This window comes from Manduca sexta, chromosome 6 (genome assembly GCF_014839805.1).
Source record: "Manduca sexta isolate Smith_Timp_Sample1 chromosome 6, JHU_Msex_v1.0, whole genome shotgun sequence".
NCBI lineage: Eukaryota > Metazoa > Arthropoda > Insecta > Lepidoptera > Sphingidae > Manduca > Manduca sexta.
Genome location: NC_051120.1, coordinates 10,717,781 through 10,742,579, shown reverse-complemented (window position 1 = coordinate 10,742,579; position 24,799 = coordinate 10,717,781). Strand labels below are relative to the sequence as shown.

The 24,799-nt window shown below is 36.2% G+C and overlaps 1 protein-coding gene across 2 annotated transcripts in view; it reads left to right on the top strand.

Moving 5' to 3' along the window:
• The window catches only part of LOC115451756 (hemicentin-2), a 165,480-nt gene that overhangs the window by 12,443 nt on the left and 128,238 nt on the right, over positions 1 to 24,799 (top strand). The gene's annotated exons all lie outside the window — the stretch shown is intronic.

The window sequence follows — 24,799 nt, the reverse complement described above, 5'->3', positions numbered from 1 at the left end:
ATCCCAATTGTGTTAATATGTGTTCATTATACCCTGGTTTCCAAATAACTTGGCCTAATAAAGCTGTAATTAACTATTAATTGAATGTAGTCCGGTTATTTGAACCGAACTGCATAACATAATAAATGCATTTGGGGCCAAACGCTAACAAAATTGCTCGACCTTTAGTGCATAAATAACAATATTGTTAATGCTAAAATGTTGGTTTTTGATGTTTGGATGATTGTGGTCATTTATCGCATTTATGATAATGACGCTTTGGAGGCTTAGTTATATTCGGTACGACTACAGTGCTGATGTTTGGAGGTTTAGTTATATTCGGTACGACTACAGTGCTGATGTTTGGAGGCTTAGTTATATTCGGTACGACTACAGTGCTGATGTTTGGAGGCTTAGTTATATTCGGTACGACTACAGTGCTGATGTTTGGAGGCTTAGTTATATTCGGTACGACTACAGTGCTGATGTTTGGAGGCTTAGTTATATTCGGTACGACTACAGTGCTGATGTTTGGAGGCTTAGTTATATTCGGTACGACTACAGTGCTGATGTTTGGAGGCTTAGTTATATTCGGTACGACTACAGTGCTGACTCGTTTCGGAAATAAATAGGCGTGAATGTTTGTTGAGTATCTTTGATATTTGGTAATTATTTAAGTTATCAATGAAGTAGAAAAGGAAAACTATGTTTGCTAGCAGAATTTATTTATTGTACAATTAAGTAAAAAACGAGAAGGATATTTGTTAGCAGAATTTATTTACCGTCTCAGATTGATGAACAAGTCATTCAGTACTTTGTAATTTAAAGCACTGATTTGTTGGTATTGTTAAAGAACAGTAATTAGGGTTACTATGAGCCGAGCGAGTTACTCGTCTCGTCATATCATAAACTGGTGGTACATCGACAAGTATATCGACTACCGTACTTAAGCTAAAGTCGTGTTAGCTAATCGTAGTGGCCCACGAAAGTATGTCTTGTTTCGTAATAGGCTACAAAAAGACCATAAAGGTGCAGAAGTCACTTTGCCATGTCCGAAAAGAACAATTCGAGTGTTCCTAGGCGCGCCTTCCAGTATTTATAGACGGTTTCCTTAAAAGCTTTGAAGTAATAAAACTAATAATACTGAATTATGTTACCTTTATCTGAACCGATAACGTGTTAGTGGAAATCCGGTGAAAATATTTTCTGCGGCACTAATTCAAGGTCAGAGGTCAAGGTCAATAATTACAGCATTAGAGTAACGAGTAAGATAAATGTAACGATTTATTTTAGTGGCTTTCTTTATGTAAGGAGAGTGATTTTGGCTTTATCGTATAGTTAGAGGTCTAAGGGACCCTGGGGGGTTTTGTTGCCTTTCTGGCCTTCTGTGTATATTTTATATAGATCCGGGAATTAAGTATGGGTGGTCTGCGTATACCTGCTCAGGGTTAGAGGCTCCTTTTACCCGAATGGGTAGGCAAAGGCGGAACTAGAGCTTTCCCTTTTTGCTGTGTGTATTTCATCCCGGGAGTGGTCGAATCTTTTTAAAATATCGGGCACAGATTCAAAACTCCTTGCTGAGCAGAGAGACCGACCACTTTGTCCGACCAGGGAAAGATACAGGGCAGCCGCAATAGAATATCTCAAAAACGCAATTAGTAAGTCGATGTCTTTTAATTTGTTGTTTGTGACTGAATGAAAGACCAATGCGTCAGTCACGTGTTATTTCTCAACCATTCGTGTTATTCTTCATTCATTAATTCATTAATTCATTCTTCAACCAGTCATAATAAAACGACATGGAGTCGTGTCGTGTTTTTTGGCACATTCTGAGCACATTGGTTCTTTTTTAATAATATTATAATAATATTCGCCTGTATTACATACTGTCGTACTGCTTGGCACGGGCCTTCCACCACACACCAAAATTCCTATAGAGAACTTCTCAGATATGTAGGTTTCCTCACTAAGTTTTTTAAAGCAAGTGATAATTCACAGAACACACATAATTTTAGAAAAGTCAGAGGTGTCCTAAGGATTTAAACCTGGGGACATTCATCTCGGCAGTCAGTTCCACACCCAACTAGGCTATCGCTGTTCTATTGTTCTTTTTATGACAGTCCAAACAGTAACTTTGCGTCAAATGTACATATAAATAGTAATTACCTCGCCATGTAGTAAATCCGACAGCAGTCATGTGTGAAATTAATGATGAAAATTTAATATTCTATATTAGAGCCGGTCGACATTTGAAGTCCCGCAGGAATTTATGAATCATCGTATTAGTACATTTTACACTAATGACTATTTAGTTTTTATGGTGTACTATGTTTGTTGTGGTTTCGTCCGAGTGAATGAATTTGCAATTTCCGGGATAAACTATTGTTAGAAATTGAAGCGGTTTTTTATTATAATAAAAAGATCTATCACTGACAGATATATGTTCCCAAAGATTTCTTTTTCAGTCAATTATGATGCTTGCACTTAAAATCTATTAAGTTTTGTTGTCAAAAAGTTTAATTTGTTATTTTAATTACTAATGATACCATTCATAGATCAAGACAATGTGTGACTCAAAAAGTGATCCTTTTATTTGTAATAGTTTTTAAATTAAGTGTTGGCACTCAAAGTCGGCGAGTTGTAAAAATATAAGCTAATTTTACTTGTTGATGTATTTGACTGTTTGTTGTCCAAAATAAAATAAAATATTAAACGAACTAATCAATCAATACGATTGTCAATGACCAACTGCTTCGGTATATCAAACGCTGTATTTTCATAGCAAAAAGTATTGTAAATACTTTCACAAAAATATTTTTATACGAACATTATGTATTTAAATAGATAAGTATTAACCAAATGCGAATTAAGCCATTCAAGGCAGTTTAACTGTTGGTCAGTCTCTTGTATGCTAGGAATCGCCTGGTAGGTACCATCGCAATGTCTATTTCTACCACCAAGCAGCAGGGTGTATGCACTGTGTTCCTGTTTGAAGGACATTGTGCCGGCTTTGTTATTGGACTTAAATTACTGGTGGCTGATGGAATAAATTATTAATGTACATAAAATACAGTAAGTTGTGAAACTAGAGGAAGGTTTGATACCTGTATATAAAAATGACACAGTACGCACACTGTAGTCAGACTAATATTGTCTTAGGGTGACATGCGCAGTGCAGTGTCATGCAATTTTGAAGTTAGAGAATCTGTATGGATTATGGTTATGGATATGGCTCCTGTACATGGTCGTATCACTTATCATCAGGCGAGCGGAATGTCGATCTCCACATTCCGTTGCAACAAAAAAGTAATCGCTAGTCGCAATCATATCAGAAATCAGCCCATGCCACAAAAAACTTTAAATCCATTACAAAACTTCTCCGGAAAGTAAAACCATAAAGGTATATTCAACAATTTCTCGGAATCCCGGGCTTTGGTTATTGATGTATGCCGCCAGAGTTTCGGGGCATATATTTTGCGTCGGTGTTTTGTTACTTTGATAGTGAAACTATTCGGTATTCCCGTAGTTTGTTAGTAAATCCCGCGGGTATTCGGAACGCGATATTATTGGCTGTTCCGGTTGGTTTCATTTGTTTGATGGGTTTTTATCGGGTTAACCCGGAGCACTTTTACGGTGCATTGTTGACACGGGAGGGAGTTTTTGTTAGTGGTTTGTGACGTCACAGCTGTAACAATATGGCGGTCGTAACCAACTAGATTTTAATTAAGGCGCGACCTCGGGCAATAATTGTAAGGCTGGCGACACCAAGACTACGGGACACACTTTTAGCCAAAGTTATTTTATATAACAAAGCCAACCCGAATGAAAAGCTCAATACTAGTCATCTCGGAATAAGTGGGCCCAAGAGACCAATTTTCATCCTGGAGCATTTATCACCAACTAATAGAAAATTACACGCAGCGGCTCGATTGAAGGCAAAAGAAAAAGATTATAAGTTCGTGTGGGTGAAGCAAGGACGCGTATTTATGCGAAAAACTGAAACCTCGGAATTCATATACGTGAAAGATGACAATGTGCTCAACAATATTAAGTAGGGCACATCATTCTGTCTTAACTTATAGTATTTTAATTGGTATCTCAATTCATTAAAATTCAATTGTATCCAGTTGTATTACCAGAACGTAAGAGGTCTTCGCACCAAAACCCATGATTTCTATTGTAACATCACTAACTGTAATTTTGATATCGTAATACTTACGGAAACATGGCTAAATAGTAGTATTAAGGATTCCGAATTATTCGACAACCGCTACATTGTATATAGACGGGATCGCGAGGACTCTGGCTTTCATAAACATAAAGATGGAGGCGGAGTACTAATAGCTGTTTCAAAAAAGTTACGAGCTTCTCGCCTTAAAAAAAATGAAAGTCTTTGTGAAGAACTATGGGTCAAAATAAATCTAACAGATAATTATAACTTCAATTTGTGTGCGGTATATATTCCACCACCAGTGAACCGTAATATCCTAGAACACTTTATAGATAATTTTAATAGCATTTCCGAAAGTATGACCAATGTTTGTATTTTTGGTGATTTCAATATGAGTTGCATAAATTGGTCACTTCCGGGAGCAATTGTACCTTCTCAAAATAGAGGATCATCTTTAGGTCAAACGTTAATAGATTTTGCCTGTCTTAATAATTTAACTCAATATAACCATGTATGTAACAATAAGGATAGAATGTTAGATTTAGTTTTGTCTGATATCCCAAACTTACAAGTTAAAGCGTCACTTGACGTATTGACAAATGTTGATCCATTACATGCTCCACTAGAGCTATCTATAAATACACAAACTGCCATTTATCTTGAGCCTAAACATAGAGAGGTTAAACATAATTTTTACAAAGCCGACTATGAGAAAGTAATTACGGAATTGGATAAAATAAACTGGCCAGGAGAAATTGGTAAACTCAGCAATGTTGATGAAATGGTGGATAAGTTTTACACTATTCTGAACAAAATTATAAATCAATATGTACCTAAAACACAAATACGCAGAAAAAGACATCCATGTTGGTACACTAAAGAATTAATTAAACTAAGTAAAGAAAAGATAAAATTACTATACAAATATAGAATATACAAGAACCCTTTAGATGGTATATCTCTTAGTATTTTGAATAAAAGATGTAAAGCATTAACCACAGTCTGTTACAATAATTATGTTCGTAATATTGAACAGTGTATAAGTACCAACCCAAAGTATTTTTGGACACTCTTGAAACAAAAAAACAGTTCAATTAGTAATTATCCATCTAAAATGAGCCTCAATAATTCAACTGCGACTGAGGGAACAGGTATATGCAATATGTTTGCGTCATATTTCTCCTTCACCTACACTAACTCCACTACTTCCCCTAGTACAAATGCTGTCACCGATAGCTATGCGAATGACATAAACACTTTGGGCACAATACATATTACACGTTCTGCAACCAACAGGCGTTTAAAAAGACTTGATCCACACAAAGGTTATGGCCCCGACGGTATACCATCATATTTTATAATAAGATGCGCATCTGCACTGAGCCAACCACTTACTTTAATTTATAATAAATCCTTAACTACGGGACTGTTTCCAGAAGTCTGGAAAAGGGCAAAGGTGGTGCCTATATTTAAATCTGGAGACCCCAAATACATATCTAATTACAGACCCATCTCTATACTACCCGTGTTTGCCAAGGTATTCGAGTCACTCTTATATCTCCACTTGAAATATCACTTCAAACAACATCTCTGTAACGCCCAACATGGTTTTGTCGATTGCAGATCTACCAATACAAACTTGGTAACTTATTCTAATTATCTTGTAGAATATGTTGACGCTGGTTACCAGGTAGATTCTATCTATACCGACTTTTCAAAAGCATTTGATAGAGTTTGCCACGATACTCTTATCAAAAAATTAGAATATTACGGTATTTATGGGACTCTATTAAATTGGTTCAAATCTTATTTAGATAATCGTCAACAATACGTAGTGATTAAAGGATACCAGTCAGTTACATACATTGCAAATTCAGGTGTGCCACAAGGATCCCACTTAGGTCCTTGGCTATTTAATGTACTTATCAATGACATAACATCATCAATCAAATATAGTCAAGCCTTTCTTTTCGCAGATGATCTTAAAATATGCAAGGCCATAAAAAATCCAGAAGATAGTATATTGCTTCAAACTGATATAAACAATTTAGAGGTTTGGTGTTCTAACAATAATTTAACATTAAATAGTACTAAATGTCACCATATAAAATTCTCACGTAAGCATAACAACCTTCCTACAGTATACAAAATAAATAATATGCCCTTGCAAGACATCCACACTATACGCGACCTAGGAGTAATCTTTGACACAAAACTTACTTTTCTCCCACACATAGACACAATTATAAATAAGGCATCCAAAATGCTTGGCTTTGTGTTGAGAAATGGTAAAATATTCAAGAATCCACACACTAAAATAGTACTTTACAACACATATGTCAGATCTATCTTGAAGTATTGCAGTGTGGTTTGGTCACCACATTATAATATACATCAATTACGAATTGAACGTATCCAAAAAAGGTTTACGAGACATCTCGCCTACCATAGCAAGGCTAGCAAAAATCTCAACTCCTATACTGAAAGACTCAACTACTTTAATATGATAAGCTTAAATGATAGGAGAAAAGTTCTGGATATGAAATTCTTGTTCAGAGTTTTGAGAAATCATATTGATTGCCCACTATTGCTGGAGTCCATAAAACTACGTGTTCCCAGTCGCTTGCCGCGACAGCCTATGGGTTTGTTGTATCCACAACAAGCTAGAAGCAAACTTAAATACAACTTTGTACTATCCAGGTTATCCAGGATGTATAATTCTCTTGGCCAGTCTATAGACGTGTTCAACAGTTCACTAAGATGTTTTGAAACTGAGGTTTTGAAGGCTTTGAATGATGGTATTATATAACTAATTTATCATTTACAAAATAGAAGGTAAAGGTCATTATGTTCCTATTTAATATAAGCTATTAACATTAAATACAGTTTAATTTTTGTTCCTTAATTTTATGATTGTTAACGTTACTTATTTTATATTTTATAATTGTTTTTTCCAACATATCAATGCATGCCGTGGCAACTAAAGGTAATGCATTTAAAATATTGTTAGTTGTTTGTAAGATTCAGTTGTTTTAATGTAATTACCACTGTTTGTCCTTAAAATAAATAAATAAATAAATAAATAAATAAATAAATAAATAAATAAATTATGAATTAGTAAGTCGTTTATCTGGTGGTAAGCGTGATGTAAAACTTAATAATCTAACGTCTTCCCAAACTGACTCGCTTACGACTTAAAAATCGACTTAAAATTAAGATATACTCACAACCCATACACTAATCCACCATTTTTAATATTGTCTTTACATACATTTGTTTTAAACTAATCCCCAAACAAAACCTGACTGCAGAAACATTTGTTTACCCGAATTTAATCCGAATCAATGTTAGCAATAAAACGATTATCCCTTACCGTCCTCTTTCTAAACTCCGGACATAAATAATTGTTATTGCCTGTCTTATGGGTTGGGTTCAATGTTATTCGCACGCCGCGACTGTGTGTCATATTATTTTTAATAAAATAACAGTGGTATTAAAAAGTATTGTTTCGTAGATGTTAAGAACTTTGCTGGTGGTTGGATATATTTTATATCGGTCCGGATAGCGATGGACACAAGGTGTTAAACCCGCCAATGTGGCATTAAGGCTGTACGAATAAGCCTTTTCTAGGAATATAACCTTAATAGGATTTTTTCCGAGAATAAGTAATAACTTAAGAAACAAATCACAATCAACTACGTCTGTTTATGAGTACGTATAGCGAAGAATGTGCTGTAATTGTTAATTCTTCAGTTGCCTTACAGACAACTGCATGCTGGTGGTAAGATATATTTTATATCCGCCCGAATAGCGACCACCGTACGCAAGGTGTTAAAACCCGCCATAGTGGCTAACGCGTGTCGCGTTCCGGGATCAGTCTGTGTATATCCGGCACAAACAGGCCGGCAGAATTGTGTCGACTGCCGAGGGGTAATAATTTCTCGTCAGTCGACATTCTATTAGACCCGACACCTCTCATCATCAGGTGCAGTGAGGTCAATTTGCGTGCTCGTAAAAAAAAAACAACGGTTTAGAAAGCAAAAATAATTTATACACCGCAATAAAGATTGTGTATAGGTCCAAGGATCCTTTTCCGTCCACGAGGGTTATTCCGTTTTTTGGCAATTACGGATTTTCTAATCTAAAGACAGTTTTGATAGCCATATAGTTAAAGGATTTCGTGGTTCTTTTTACATGGTCTCAAAGTTGTACTTCGATGAGAAAATCGGTAATTGTCAAAAGACGGATATCCCCCTGTGGACGGAATAGCCCCCTCTCCCCTGAATATGTTTATATATTTGTATATTCATGCTTTCAATTATAACCCCAAAAAATATATTCGGTCTAGTATAACGGTTTTAGGGGGTTGCCGAACTTTCCTTTTTTTATTGCTTAAATAGGCAAAAGAGCAAGCGGTTCGTCTGATTGTAAGCGGCACCCACCACCCATGAACTTGGCAATACTAGGGGCACAGCCCTGCCGTTGTCTACCGGGAAAACTAATAAAAGCACTTATGCAAAAAGTTGAACATTTTGGACCGATCGTACCGACCGTATGTATCTCAACATTAACCGTCGCGAGATATCAATTATAGCAAAATACAGTACCCCCGAGACCGCGAAATGTTATCCGTTGTTGTTGCCCGTGTGTCGCGGACCTGGGAATAATAAGTATCATAATGGCTGTTTTGTTTTTGAGTCAGCCAACTTTGTGGAGAACATTTTGTATTATATAATTGGAATTTTAATTTATTCTATTAATTGGAAGGTGAAGTTCAAGAGATTTTCGGTCCCCCCCGAGACAATTCTTTTATTTTCGTTCTCCACACCGAATGCACGGCCATGCACGAGTGAACATTTATCGCGACCCTAGGCACACAGTTAAGTGTATATAACTCGTGATTGCCCAATTCACATTGAGGTCTAAAGGGCTCACGAACATCTCCCTTATTTCTCCCCTATGCCCATCCTAATATCGTTCCTACTCCTCCCATCTGTAGGGATCTCTCCAATTAAACTGCAGGCTCGAATATCTTGTATTTATTATTCACTTATATTTCCTTTTATCACTTCACAATTACAAATCCCTAGTTACATATGTATAAACTCGAACTATAACCAACTTAGGTACACTTTATATTTCTGGTACATAACTTGTCCGCAGTCTTACGCCGAATGACCCATCTGCCGAATGCATCCAGTATAAATACCCTTCTTTTTATCCAACTACCCCTTTTTGATATAATTTTTACAAAAATGTCATTCCTAAAATATAAAACCTTACACATCACACTTCCTTCCAAACTATTCCTTCCTTATTCCTCTAGGGACTGCCGTGGTTGCTAAGCCGGGGGATCGCCTGTACACCGTTTGTAGGGTACCCTGGTGATAACAACAGCAGCAGCCCAAAAAAAATATCTGCTGTCGCAAGTTTATAAGATACAAACAGACCAGCTTTAAACTATTATTGCGTTTTCTACATAGATTAATACTACTGCTTTAAGGGTGACGCAAACGTAGTTTTAGTTTCCGCCACCAGCAATAGTCAGCAGCAACTAAGTTACCGGTTGCAGCGATCCAAGTGTGTTATTGTCTACGGTGACTAATAGTTCACAAGTTCTTCAGTGTTAATGTAATAAGTATGTAAACATGTCAAGAAATCGTCCATTCTATTCACAAATCAGGTACATACATTGACGTATATTTTATAAACACGAACGTCCATAGAAACTATTTGTTCAAAATCTGAACTAAAATGGCAACCAAACGTCACTGTTATAACCTATTTATTTACTTGTACAACGAATAATTTTACTTACTTATATGACTAATATTTTTATTGTAATCCAGGTTTACACTTAGACTCGAGTTTTTATATCATGAGCGCCACTCCGTACCCAACCACAAGCTGTCAATATTGACCATAATAGTCAGTTTGATTGGATTGCAGTTCAATTCAGTTGAACACAGTGAATGTTCGAAACGCGAAATCTAGTACGTAGAATATGTATCGATGGCTACATATGCCAATAATGAACTGTAAATCAATAAATAACTTCATTACACGCGATAATTGGAAGTCTTTTCAAAAGTTTGTCAAATGGAATACGATTACCGAATAAACGAACGAATGAACGTCCGTTTAAAACGAATGAAGTGTTTTATTTTAATTACTTTTCTGATAACCGGACTCATTTAATTTGTATGTGTTATACGGGGAGAATTTTTTGTTAGTCAAATTTATTTTTGCCGAGAAATTCGGGTGAAATAGACATTTCTTTTAATATTTGAATCAAATTTTAGATGTCACCTAGCTTTGCAGCCTACGCATTTAGGTGATATTCGAACTGAAAAGTAATGTTCTTTAAAATAACATAAAATAAAAATCCCATTATTGCCGTATTATTAAGCATAGTAACATTGTGGCACTATGCAAATGTAAAGGTTATTATTCAAACACCACGGCGTGCTCAAGACTGACTTTATTCTTCTGTCCACCTACCCACATAATATTTTACAAACCTACAGCAAAAGGAAGGGCCTTAGCTAATGCTGACCGGGACAATAGTTCGCAGCGCTGTTCAGCCTCTCCTAACTTCCTGAGGCTATATGGCTTTTAAAACTGTTTTTCGATTAAAATGCTCGTAATTGCAATAAGACACATATGTCCTATAGACAAAATCGGCCCCTGACCTTACAAAAAGTCCTAAACCTCACAATTCTCCAATTTTATTTCCAGTCAGAGGACCTTAACGCATATAATTTTCCAAACAAGCACTCAAATTTTGATTGCCCGTTCTAAAATTCGAACCAACGATCTCATGACCTTAGCAATCTAGTGCCATCAAGTTAAACTTTACGACTAAAATTACATTGACAAAACCGAGCATACAAACAGCTCGCAGTACGCTTCCAAGTGCTTTTGTCTATATGGCCAGTCCAAACGCAAACCGATTACCGCCTTTGACTGTAACACACAACTGTGCCTTTAAATTAAACGTTAAATGTATTAAGGTTTTTAAGTTGACGTGGATGTGTTGTAGGCCGCTATAATAAGGTATTTGACTATGTTTGACTTTGTGCATTTTTAAATAATTAATTAATTTATTTATGGAAGACTTACAGTTATACAAACCTAAATAACACTAAGCTAGTTGACTGATAGCCCATAACAAGCCTTCACTTATAGTAATCATTATAGCTAAAAAGGGCAGACAAGTACTGTAGCTAATAATTAATAATAATTTTTAAATACGTAACAGCAATTAGTACAGAAAAGAAATCCTTCTGTGAAAACAACATTAAAATTCGATAAGTAATGAGGCAGTAATTCAAACTTCAAATATTACTACGTGCAGGAGTGGTGATATCGCTCCATCTCTTTCTTTCGCACGCAGCGTAATGCCCACTGACGTCACATGCAAGTATTTCGTCCCTTTTTTCTTTACACTCACCCCTACTACCTTATTTCAATTGCTTATAACTTGTATAATATTTTTTACCAGATTTCTCATTGTCTTCTGTTTTAGAATTTATATGATGGACATATTTTATAAAAGGTACAAGGACTGTATACTTTCTTACATGTAAATGTGCGCAATGAAAACGCACAGAGAGCATTTGTATCGAAAATATGAATGGCCAGTTTGTTTAATAATAGTAACTGTTAATGTTATGTACTGATTTTTTTATTATTTTCTCTTTATATAGGACGACAATTAAGTAGTAACATAAAGAGTAAAGGAATCGTACAAGCATTTTTTAAGACACAATCAATAGGTTATCCTCTAAATATGGTGAGTGTATATAAAAACACTGACTTTTGCTCCTGGCTCTGCTCGCGTAAAGAAGTTAATCGGTATATGACTCTCCTATAGTGTCAAACTACCTCCATAGGACATATCATCGAAATCGGTTCAATGGTTCTACCGTGAACGCGTTACAAACAAAGAGTTTATTTCGCATTTATAATAAGATATTACTTCTTCGTAAATTACTTTGGTATTGTAGCAACTCATAGCTTTAGTTTAATATCTACTATTATTAAAATTCTTTGCCTGTTTTACCGTCTTATGTCTGAGTACAAGTTAATCATAGAATAAAATATAGGGCGACCAAAAAAAGTCAAACTCCTAAATAAGTGGTAAACAAAACAGTGCGTTTAGTTTTAACCGTCTTATACATTAATTACGTATGAAACCCTGAGTTATATAAAGAGTTGAGCAATACCACGATCTAACAAAAAAATTTACTCTCACATAAAACTTGGTAAAGAGTTATGCCAACTTTTGTTCTCAAAGTTACATCGCTTAGTATTCATTGCGGATGGTGGGTGTGCGGTAATTCCTGCGGGACCTTGATAGGCTGTCGTGTCGGATTTCGGGATCGTAAGGGACTTCTTTGTGAGATGGACAAGTCGCCTGAAGTTACGATTGACCGTACTAATAAATAGGAATTGTAATGTATTGCGATCGACAGAATGAGTTATAAGCCTTGCACAACAACAAAATATCAAGAATAAGGTTAAATATTAATTTCTATATTTACGAGAATATTGGACATTAAAATAAAACTATTTCCGGATCTTATCGTAGTTTTAATGTTACTATTTTCGCCCGACGTTTCGGAGACTGTAGACTTCGTGGTCACGGGGGAGGAAAGTGTTGGTCGTCCGAAAAGTCAAAGTTACAATATCAATAATATTATTAAAAAAAAGTATAATTATTATTTTTATTTCAGAATCTAAATATATTTTACGATACAGCATGAGGTTTTAATATGTTTAGCGCTAAATTTATTTAGTACGCCATTGTACAAGCCAGCTTTAACAGTACTTGACTTTTGCTTAGCGGTAAAAATAGACTAAGTCAGTGCCTAGCCAGAACTTAGACGGCATATACCAGATTGTACGAAAGCTGGAAAATTGTAAATCCTTTTCTTGGGCACCGCATAGACACATTTGCCAACCATTAATATAACTCGGCAGCAAATCCCACTCAACTCACTAGTTCTACATTTTACATAAACGATTTAAGTTAATTAGAATCCGTCGTCTTAAAGCGAAATCTCTACTCTGAGTTCGAAGCTGGGACGGCTCTCTGGGGAGTTCCCCGTTCGTTCATTACTGCGCCGGCGTCAATGTGTCAGCTGTTATCGGACACTTGTTATCTGTGGAATATTATAGTTGTAAGGAAGCTTTTACTATTATCTTAGTAATGTAAATGACTGGCTCGGTGGTGCAGTTACGGTACGACTGAGTTCTGAGGTCCTGGGTTTAAAAAAATATTAGAGTTTCTAGCCCTTTCTTCTTTGGTGAGAACTGCTTTTCTAACTGATGGTAGAGTCAATATTAACGGAATCTAAATAATGTTTAACATTTTACAGGTTCAAATTAATTATTTCATTTCAAATCCCTTGTCGGGCAGAGATATTAGGGTGTCGCTGCTCATCATAGTGAGCATGAATCTGGTATGGTAATAGGTTCTCCCCCTATCAGATCATGGAACGAAATACATTTGGCAAAAAGTGGGTATCCTAGTTGTACCTTTGGCTACCTCCTACATCGGGGATAAAGGCGTGATGTACATTCGTATTGGGATATAGATTATTATCATCATTATTTCAGCCGGGAATCGTCCATTGCTGGACATAGGCCTCCCCTATTGAGCGCAATAGGGACCGGTTTGGGATGTAGATAATTAATGATATTTAAAAGTAAGTATTTCTATACTAATAAAGCCCGATTACTTCACTGTATTTTTGTTGTTACGAAATGTGGGTGCTGTTATTACATCATTTACTACTCCTTCGGTTATGGTGTTATGTATTATAAGTGATAAATAATTATATATTTAGATATAGATATTTATTTATTTTATTTAACACACACGGACGGAACTATGCTGTGACGGGCTTTAACACCTTTAGGATATACACTTTACTCCTTTGCCCGTTTCTTAGATACCATTCGGTGGTTGCCTTGGACCTCCTGCCGTCGCCCCGTCTAGCCAAGTGTCATGCCCATCTCCACTTAAGCTTATATATCCTATCACCAGCAAAATTTGAATTGACGTCGGTCACTTTTGTAAGTCTAAAACCACGTGATCCTTAATAATAAATCAATATACAGTGAACCATTTTAGTTTTAGAAATGTGAGTATTATGCAGATGAGCCGCCGAACGCTTTCGGACAGGCGCGTTATTCGCACACTCGGTTTAGGCGTTTTGCATAAATTTAATATTGCAACCTATTTGTGCTTAGATTTGATACTACTAACGCTATATTGGAAATTTTGATGGGATCGTGTTAATGTTACGGCGTATCGGCGTACAATGATGTAAACGGGATTAAATGGGGTGAAAATGGAAATGAACATAATAAAACGTCGTAAATAGCTATTTAATTGTGCTATGGAATGAAAATTTACGGATTTTATTGCGATTTTTTAAAAACATAACTTTGAAGACCACCTCAGTCCCACCGTAACCATTACGGTTGTAGTCTTTGAAATGTAAAGAGAAAATTATTAAAAATCACGATCAAATCCGAAAAATAGATTAATTCCAATGTCTAACATTTGCGGAAACATAAGAAATTATTATGTAATGCTGTTTCGACTTACAAGTTTTCGCAGTTGTATATTGCGCGAGAACTTCCAGATGTCTATAAGCTCGCGGCAATATTACTTCTACATACATGCGATTCGCCGCAAGCTTCTGCGGATTTACGCGATAAAATAGCTTGGGGATGTCAACTTCTGCATGTTTTGTCAATTAAAACCTTACTAAACTATACAGGACATCTATATATACATATTATGTACTATACAGGATCATATTGACATTGCGTTAATAAATGAAACCACATACTTGTTTTTTCTTTTACATTCTGCCGAAAATCATCCATGAATAATTAAATTTCACCATAAAATTCAGTTTTACTTTTCTGATTTTTCAATAATTTTGTTGTTTAGTGCGAATATGGCGTGTGTGTTAGTATATTTCTCACTGTAAGTGTGATGTTGCCGCTTCGGCAAAGTATCTTTAAGTATTAATAGTGGCATTAGGGCTTGTATAATTATTTTTTTATTAATTAATATTTATTATGTTCAAAACTTACGATTAGATTTTTTAGCTTAGAGAGAATTATATCATAGTAAAAATTCAATAAGTCAAAATGTATCCAAATCCACCCAAACGAAGTCGCGGGAAGGAATTGTAAACAAATAAATTAACGCTACATTATTAAGTGAAAGTAATTAAATAAAATCTTAAGTAGTTACTTTTATTAACCTATTAGCGAAGTCTTAAAACTGTTCTGTTTGAATCCACTCTGAGTTTTTGTTACCCATTAAGTTAATTCTCGTGTAGTTTTATGCGTTCCAGGATTAGAATATTGTAATTTTTTTCTCTAATGTTCTTAGATAGCTGTTTTAAAGCAGTAAATATTTATTTGATAGTATTAGTGTGTATTAAGAGCGTGCAACTTTAGCCCTTAATTAAATAAATTGAATGAATGGATCCCTCCTAGCCGAATTTCGACCACGGCGGTCAATTTCAACGGAGCCAGGTACGCAGGATATATTATAGTGCACAAGTGTGTGCGCAATACACAGGTGCACTCTCTGTTCCTTTACTCTCATAGTTCGGTGAGACGGCAATCTGACACTACCGGAGAGAGATCAGGCGCAGGACCAACGGCTTTACGTGCTTTCCGAGGCACGGGGGTATCACACCGCCAACTTCATGACTCCGAGCTGCAACTGAGTAATTTTTAAGATGGAAAAACCCAGTCACAATTATTTGGCCCGACCCGGGATTCGAACCCAGGACCTCAGCGCGGTAGTAGTACTTGTACCATGTACAATTACAACTACGCCACCGAGACAGAGTAATTAACACTTTTATACCACTGAGTGATGAGCAATAGATCGCTTGTGGATGGAAGCACCAAGAATAAATATAGGTAATATATTTATTGCGTGCGCGGTACGACTTCCGCTGTGCGATCTCAGGTTGGAATCCTGGGTTGTTAGAGTGATGTTGGGTTCTGCACAGTATTAACTTGGAGTCTGGAATTTGTATAATGATTTTTTATGTTTACGCAAATGTTAGACATTAAAATAAAACTATTTTACCGATTTAATCGTAGTTTTTTATATTACAATTTTCTCCCGACGTGGTCTCGGGGTGGATTAAGGTGTGGATGACCAACACCTTAAAAGCAAAGTCAAAGTTACAATGTCTACTTACATTTTACAATTCTACAACTTTTTAAATTTTAGCTGTTGGTGGTCCGATCTACGCAGAATGAGCTTGCAGTGTGTGTTGAAGTCTGGCAGCCGATCTTTTGCGTTCCGATTCAATTAAATGTAGAACTGGATCCCAGGCTTGTGCAAGCTTCCGACCATCTCTATTGAAATTCGGAAGTTTTTTAATTTTTATATCCTCGCGAATCATCGTAGGCAGGAATCGGTGTTCTTTTGCAAGGATTTGGAATTCTTGCCCGATATGACGATAGTATCGCCTCATATCGCATGACGGGACGAAATAGACACGTCGCAGAGGGTTGCACTAGTTCTGCCTTTGTTACCGATCTGTCTGTTACTGTCAAAATTACCCCGTATTAGTAGAACATATATATCTATACATATTATAAAACAAAGTCCTCAAACACTGTTTGTCTGTATGTGATCGATCTTCTCAAAATCTACTGAACGGATTTTTGTACGGTTTTTACTAAAAGATAGCGCAATTCTTGAGGAAGGTTTAGGTTAATAGTACATTGTGGTTTAATGTATATTGCCGGAAATATAACGATTAATGTTGAAGAGGTCGCGTGGTAGTAGAAAATCTCGTGGGTCGGGATTTACGCGGGAAAAAAATTCTGACACACTGATTTTTGCGGGGGAAATCGCGGGAACAGCTACTAATATATTTGTACGTATTGGTAACTGTCTGGAAAAGACAGCGATTTTACACAAAGGATTTCTTCATACCTGAAACTGAAGCTGAATAATAGCTTTCAGTATCTTACAGAACATTTACCGTTGAAACGATGTAACTAAACATGGTTATAAATAATTTTATATACTTGAGTAGAGATGCATTATTCTAGGGTTCGAAGTCCGGGATGAGCAACACTTTTTGTAAGAAAGAAAGAAAGAAAATACGTTTATTGCGGTAACTCACACTAAACATAAATTATAAAAATGAACAGAAATTATACCTTACAAGTTGACCCGACAGACGTTGTCCCGTCTTAACTATGAATTTGTAGCGCGCATTCTGTCAATCGCTGACAGTTATTTCAAACAATTGACAGTTATATAAAATTAATATTTTCGTTACGTTTTCTTAAATTTTCTAATTTTCCGCACAATTTTATGATTTTTTCTTTCATCAGAACCTTCTCCTAACAATAACAAACACAACAAAAAAAAATTGTGAAATCGGTCCAGCCGTTCACGCGTGTTGGCGTGATCAAGGGAAATAAGGATCATTTTTATCTATACTATTATATAAAGCTGAAGAGTTTGTTTGTTTGTTTGAACGCGCTAATCTCAGGAGCTACTGGTCCAAACAGAAAAAAATCTTTTTGCGTTGGATAGCCCTTTATTCGTGGAGTGCTATAAGCTATATATCATCACGCTATACCCAATAGGAGCGGAGCAGTAATGGCTAATCTCAGGAACTACCGGTTTCGACTGAAAAATTCGTTTTGTGTTGCATAGCTCTTTATTTGTGGAGCGCTATAGGCTATATATCATCACGCTATGACCAATATGAGCGGAGCAGTAACGGCTAATCTCAGGAACTACCGGTTTGAACTGAAAAAATCTTTTTGTGTTGGATAGCCCTTTGCCCCTGGAGTGTTATAGGCTATATATTATCACGCTATGACCAATAGGAGCGGAGCAGTTATGAAACATGTTGCAAAAACGTGGAAAAATTATTAGTTTTGAGAGCTTCCGTTGCGTGCGCTGCGTAAACGGTTAAAGTTATGCAACAATGATGTGTGACGGGATTGTTCCTCTTAAAAAGTTATAAAAATATATTATAAAACAAAGTCCCCCGCTACATCTGTCTGCCTGAACGTGTTAAACTCAAAAACTATCCAACGTATTAAGATGAAATTTGGTATGAAGACAGTTTGAGACCCTGAGAAGAACATAGGCTCCCGGGAAACTACTACTTTTATAACGGAAAACTTTAGCCTGAAAAACTTTATAACGCGGGCGGAGCCGCGGGCAAAAGCTAGTATATTATATTTTAGACTATAATATTTTAAAATAAATTTATATTCAAAATAAAAGAAAAAAAGCAATAAAAATAAAACGATAAGACACTAAAAGCCTAACAGATATAATAGGTTTGTGGTTTTACCATGATCCAGGTATAGATTTTTCAGAGAAGTGGACGTCAAAGAGCCGGTGATAAAATCTAAGCTATCATTTGTGTAACATGTTAGATAAAACGACCCTAATTTGGAGGACAATGGAAAGGAGAAAGCTAGAGGCGCTACTAATGCACCCGCATCCACTATCCGCTAAACTCAATTTCTGCTTTATGATGTTATAAGGTCGAGACACGAACTCATGGTCAAACCAGGTACTGATTTCTATTGTAGTAATAACAACAATAGCCCTGTATTATATACCACTGCTGTTCCCACTATCCACTAATCACACTTTTGCTTCGTGATGTTATAGAGTCGACACTTGAGCTTATGGTCATACCGGGAACTGATTCCTGTTATGCCAATAATAACACCAGCCCTGCATTATATACTGTCCTACTGCTGGGCACGGGCTTCCTTACTACTGAGAGGACTTAGGTAAAAGGTTCATGACGCTGGCCTAGTGCGGATTGGCAGACTTCACATACCCTGAAAATTGTTAGAGAATTTTTTAAGTATGCTGGTTTCCTCATGGTGTATTCCTTGACCGTTAAAGCAAGCGATAATAATTCACAAAGAATACACACATAACTATAGAAAAGTCAGAGATGTGTCCTTGGGATTTGAACCTGCGGACATTTGTCTCGGTAGTCCGTTCGTGTCCCAACTGGGCTATTGCTGCTTTTTTGTTATGGCAACTAAGTTTGTTTTGCAATTGAAACATCACGATTCGTTTGAAGAAACCAACCCAATTTTTATTCAATATCATGTTTTTTTTTCTATATTTACTATCAAACCCACTTTGTAGTACCAGGATAACATAAAAACAAAAAATCATCAATTTAAAACCGTTATTATGCCAAAGAATATCTCATAAAATACGTAAATAAACGCAAAATTTCCTAAAGGCGGTAGTGTTTGACACGGGATATCGACGGATCGCAAAGGGAAGCACGTATTTTCGAATATCTTCAGCAAATTATGTCGATAAAATCGTCCCAAAGGCTTCCATTTACAAGCGATACATCAAACGCCGCGTTTGCTTTGATACGGCCTTTTCTTTAGATTAGTTTCTGATACGTAAACTGGTGAAACGCTGTAATAGCTATCGATGCTAGACTTCGTTTGGATGCAATTCTTCCATCTTTTTAGCTGGGCTGGAGTTCAAAAAGGGATAATGGTAAATGCGAATATCTCTCGGGAACTCGATGAAGTCTGCAGGGTTTTTTAATGTGACTGCAGGGAGAAGAAGGATATTGAAAGTTTCTCTCTAAATGTTGCATTATTTCCGAAAGATATTTGCTTGTAATAAGTACTAACCTATATTTCCATACATCCTAGAACCACGTTTCACTGTACCAAGTTTATAGTTCTCAGAATTCGACCTTCCAATGTTAATCAAGCCGTAACAACCAATCCTTCCAAAGTTAATGCAAAACTAAAACGACCTCGTAAAAACCAAGTACGCACCTACCCTACATAATAGAGGCACTCCACACACCGAGCCTCGTATGAAATACGCATTATGTCATAAACCAACCGTATGGGGAGCCCGTGTGTGGCGCGCCTTACGTGCCGCGCGATTGTCGACGACTTTATATGTTTAAATTTAAACATTTGTTCACAGTCTCTGGGTTCGCGTAATGTTTCGGGCAGCGGTTCTCAAATTGAACCGTTGGGGGGCGTTGGGGTAGGTAAAGAAGTTTATATGATTCTTGGGGCTTGTATTATGGTATAAAATCCCATTTTAGGTTAAAGATATATTTTAAACCCCCTGAGATAGCGATCACAAAGCATAAGGTGTTAAAACCCGTCATAGTGGCCCTCTTAAGAGTATCGCGTTCCAGGATCAGCTTGTGTATATCTGGTTCAAATAGGCCGGCATAATTGTGTTGACTGCCGAGTGATAATCATCTTTCGTCAGTTATTACTCTATCTAGACTCTATTCCCTTTACCATTAGGTGCAAAGTGTAGTGAAGTCGCTTTGAGATGCCCGTATATAATGAAAAAACTTTTAAAAAATTACGTTACGAAGGAATTAATTTTTCCTTATTAAACAAACATCTTAGTTTTATATGGCAGTAAAATTCATGTCTTCACATTAATTATAATCTAAAGCGATTTTGCACGTACTACGTTTACTTCTAATACATTTATAATGATCCAAATATTTCAAAATTAAAATATATTATTTGTATTATTAAAAAAGTAGATAGAAGGATTGAAAAAACGGGAGATGTTTGGTTATGTTTATTTTATTAGTCCCCTGAATATAACATGTTCTAAGCTTGCCCCGTGAGTCCAAATAAAAACCACTTAAACATTTATCTATCAAAAGTTTGGGAGCTTGTGGCCTTAACTTTATGGTTCTTTTTCATGTTCTCTAATCCTCAGGGACGTGTGTACAATTCTGTGGACGCTGACCCAATTGTGATTGTAAATTTGAATTTTAAAACCGTTGAGTTAAAGTCGACAATATATGCAAAGGAATTTTGCGATATTCATAGTTTTTTTAATGTTTAGATGTATTTTTATTGCGTAGTTATTTAAAAGGGCATTAAGCTATATTCACATTTCGTTAGTTACGTTACGGTGTCTGGAATTTATGCCCGATATGGCGATAGGCTCGCCCCCCTATCATATGGGACGAAACAAACTTGGCGAATAGTGGGTACACCGGTTGCGCCTCTGCATACCCCTTCGGGGATAAATGCGTGATGTGTGTTTTTAAAGGTGAAGGAAAACATCGTGAGGGAATCTGCATGCCAGAGAAATTGTTCAAGTATTTGCAGTATATGAGAAGTCTGCCAATTCACACTAGGACAACTGCGACTGAGACTGCAGAGGGGTAATCATCTCTTGCAGTCGAAATTCTATTGGATCCTACTCCATTTACCATCAGATGTATTGGTGTCACTTTGTCACGCCCGGTCAAAATAAAAATCCTGAGATATTAAGTCTAATGCCTTTGTTGTCTTTAACCTGGAACACAACAGTACTTACACCCTGCTGTTTAGCGGGAAAAATGGCGGATTGCTTTGCAAATTACACGCTGCGCAGACACAAATTACATCTAAAGTTGCTGCAACTAAGCTTATTAACAACTAATCCAGTTAAGCAATTAAGTTGCCGCATCTGACGACGTAATTTTGTATGGAAATTAAATATTGGAATTTATTTATTTATTTAGCACTTTATATACAAAAGTATACAGGCGGACTTAATGCCATACGTTAATAATATATAATAGTAGTTAATAATAGTATAATACTTAATACGTTGCCGTCATTGTTTCCACAGGATTCTCAATTTGTCTAAACCTAATACCGCGAACCCATTCATGCAGTACATAACAGGCCAGTTCTAATACTAGGCAGATACTATACGCAATACTTTTAACAGAGATGTTCGCAGTCCCTTTATAGGGGTTCGATATAGCGCGCTATTTGATTCCACACTCAAACGAATGTGAATTCTTTGGTAGTCGCAATACGTTGCGAGAGCCTATATTTTTTATGTACCATAGCACCATAGTATAGATCCAGATATTAAAAAGTATAGTTAGTTATAGACTGGACATCAGCAATCAATTTGTGCTCCAAAAGTTGTTACCAATTGGTAATAACTCGTTGTCTTATTTAAAATGTCGTGTGACAAAATGTCACAACATCCGTAGGTATTATTAAGAAAATACCATATTTACAGAAAATCTATTAATATGTGCCTAAAAATCGTGCAAATCATGATATGGAAAAAATACGAAATATTTATATTGGTCTTTTGTTATTTCTCGGTAGATCGCGTAACTATTGCATGAGCGCAAATTTTTTTGTTTGACAATGTTGCCAATGTTCCTTCTATATAATCTTAGACCTCTTTGTATATCACTGTATTTTATATCTATTAGCCTTGTTGAAATCTATACAAAAACTTTAGGTATATTTAAAGGTATCAGGACGTGGGTATGGCTAATTATGGCCGCTCAAAAATAACGGTCATCCTCCGCGTAGACGCGTAACTGTTGCACCAGACACTGGACACAAAATTGCGGCAACGACCCACCGTGGCAGGATGTTTTTCGGGTACACAGTAGTCGCTATCCATATCGTAATTATAAAGGGTACTTTTACATAATAAATACATATCTTAATAGTTATAATGTAAAATAACGTGATATTGTTTTGGTCTTTGACATGCCACCCTACTGTCTGAAACAAACATTTTTATTTTTTTTTAGCGCCGTATATTATTATGTAATGAAATAAGTTATATGGACCTGTAAAATGATATACATTATTTAGGTTCTATTATTAACTCTTCCACTAAACAACAGTTCTCACCAGAAAAGAACGGACAAGAGACTGCAGTAAAGCTGTAGAAAAACTTAGAATATATCATTCACTTTTAACTTTCTTAAATTACTACACAAAAGCACAATGAGTTATCCAAACACATTTTATATTAAGAGCCTGCTGTAAATCAGATTAGAGTGCGTGAGGCGCGGAATACCTTTTTCTATCCCCAATACGATATTGGAATAAAATAAATAATTCTGTAGCAGTAAGAGGACTTGTCGTTACCGCCAGCGTCCCCTCTGAATACTAAATGTTTCATCACGCCGTCCGGGGGCCGGCAGGGATTTACGAGCTATTTTTTGTCAAATAAAATGACTACGAAATCTCGGTGCGGTCCGAATTGTTATTTGGACAGAATGACTGACAATATGGATGAACGCAACAGTGGAGATAGTGTGATAATTTTATGTTACAAATGCTTTGTTTTGCTGCTAAGCATTGAAGATTTGAAAGATATTAAAGCTTATCTAACTGTTTCTTTCTATCCTACTTTTATGTATGGTGCAAAAGACAATTTTAAGCAAAAAAGATCAATAAGCCCATTTTTTAAGATCAGACGCCTGCATCACTTCAGAGTCCTCAAAACCAGTTCGTAGCAAATTGAGTCAGAAAAAGCCACCTAAATATTGAAGACAACTACTGAGAAGAAACTAGTTCGAAGCAAATGGTGTCAGAAAAACCTACCTAAATATTGAAGACAACTACTGAGAAGAAACTAGTTCGAAGCAAATGGTGTCAGAAAAACCTACCTAAGTATTGAAGACGACTACTGACCATTGTGAAATAACATTTGATGTCTAACGTATGGTATAGAAAGGGCTCAATAAAATTACGCCTGGCGAGTTATAGGCATAGACTATACAGTGACAATTTATATCAGATCGTCCGACGTCATCCCTCTAAAACGACTGCCTGTAATATCCACAAAAACTTGGCAATTTGAGAGTTTCAGACATTGCGTCTCACAAAATTAAAACCCTTTTGTGAACTGATGTATAATTTGCAACGAAATTCTAAGAGACATAAAAAACTTCTTGACAACTCTTGAAAATGTAAAGGAAATTTTACATAAAGTATGATATCATAAAGTATTCTAATCTATGAGCGTTACGACTTTGTGTTTTTTAGGAGACTTTTTTGTAAATTTAAATACGCTGAGCATACAGACTTTTTTTATCATTTGTATACGCTACTCTCATATAAGACTGCGAAGCGAGCTAGTTAGTTGTAACAGCAAAAGAAATATGGATGCAATGCTGAACTAAAAGAAAGAAATAGAGATTACAGGAAAAGACACCCTTTCAACGCAATCTTCGCTTCGCAATCAGAAAGGAACCTGATATTTCCTGATTTCAACTTTTTTACTAATATATTTTTTTTTGTTGCGCCTCTAGCATTGTTAACGTCCACGAGCATCGGTAGCCACTTACTTTCAGGTTAGCCATTAGCTCGTATGCCTAAGGCAATAAAATACCAATGAGATCAGACTTTCCCACCCTTACACCCCCCACTATACCATTCGCTCGAGATTCGTCAAAATTTTCCTGTCCTCCACTAAAAAAAAAAAAAAAAACCGCGATAAAATCCGTAAACTAGTTTAATTTAAATAAAAAAATCAACTCAAGAAACTCCTGTAAGCCAGGATCAGCAGTGGAACATTTTATAATAACGAGCGGTAAAGTTTGGCAAGTCTTCAAGATTCTTTTAAGAAAAAAAAAAAACAAAACTTGCAAGAAACAAAACAAATTGTGGAGAACTGATATCCTGGTTCGGCTGGTTCTTATAATAATACCAGCATTACATTATATACTATTAATTGCTGAGCACGAGCCTTTTCTCTTATTAAGAGGGTTTAAGCCACGCTGGCCTAGTGCGGATTGGCTTTACTTACCTTCG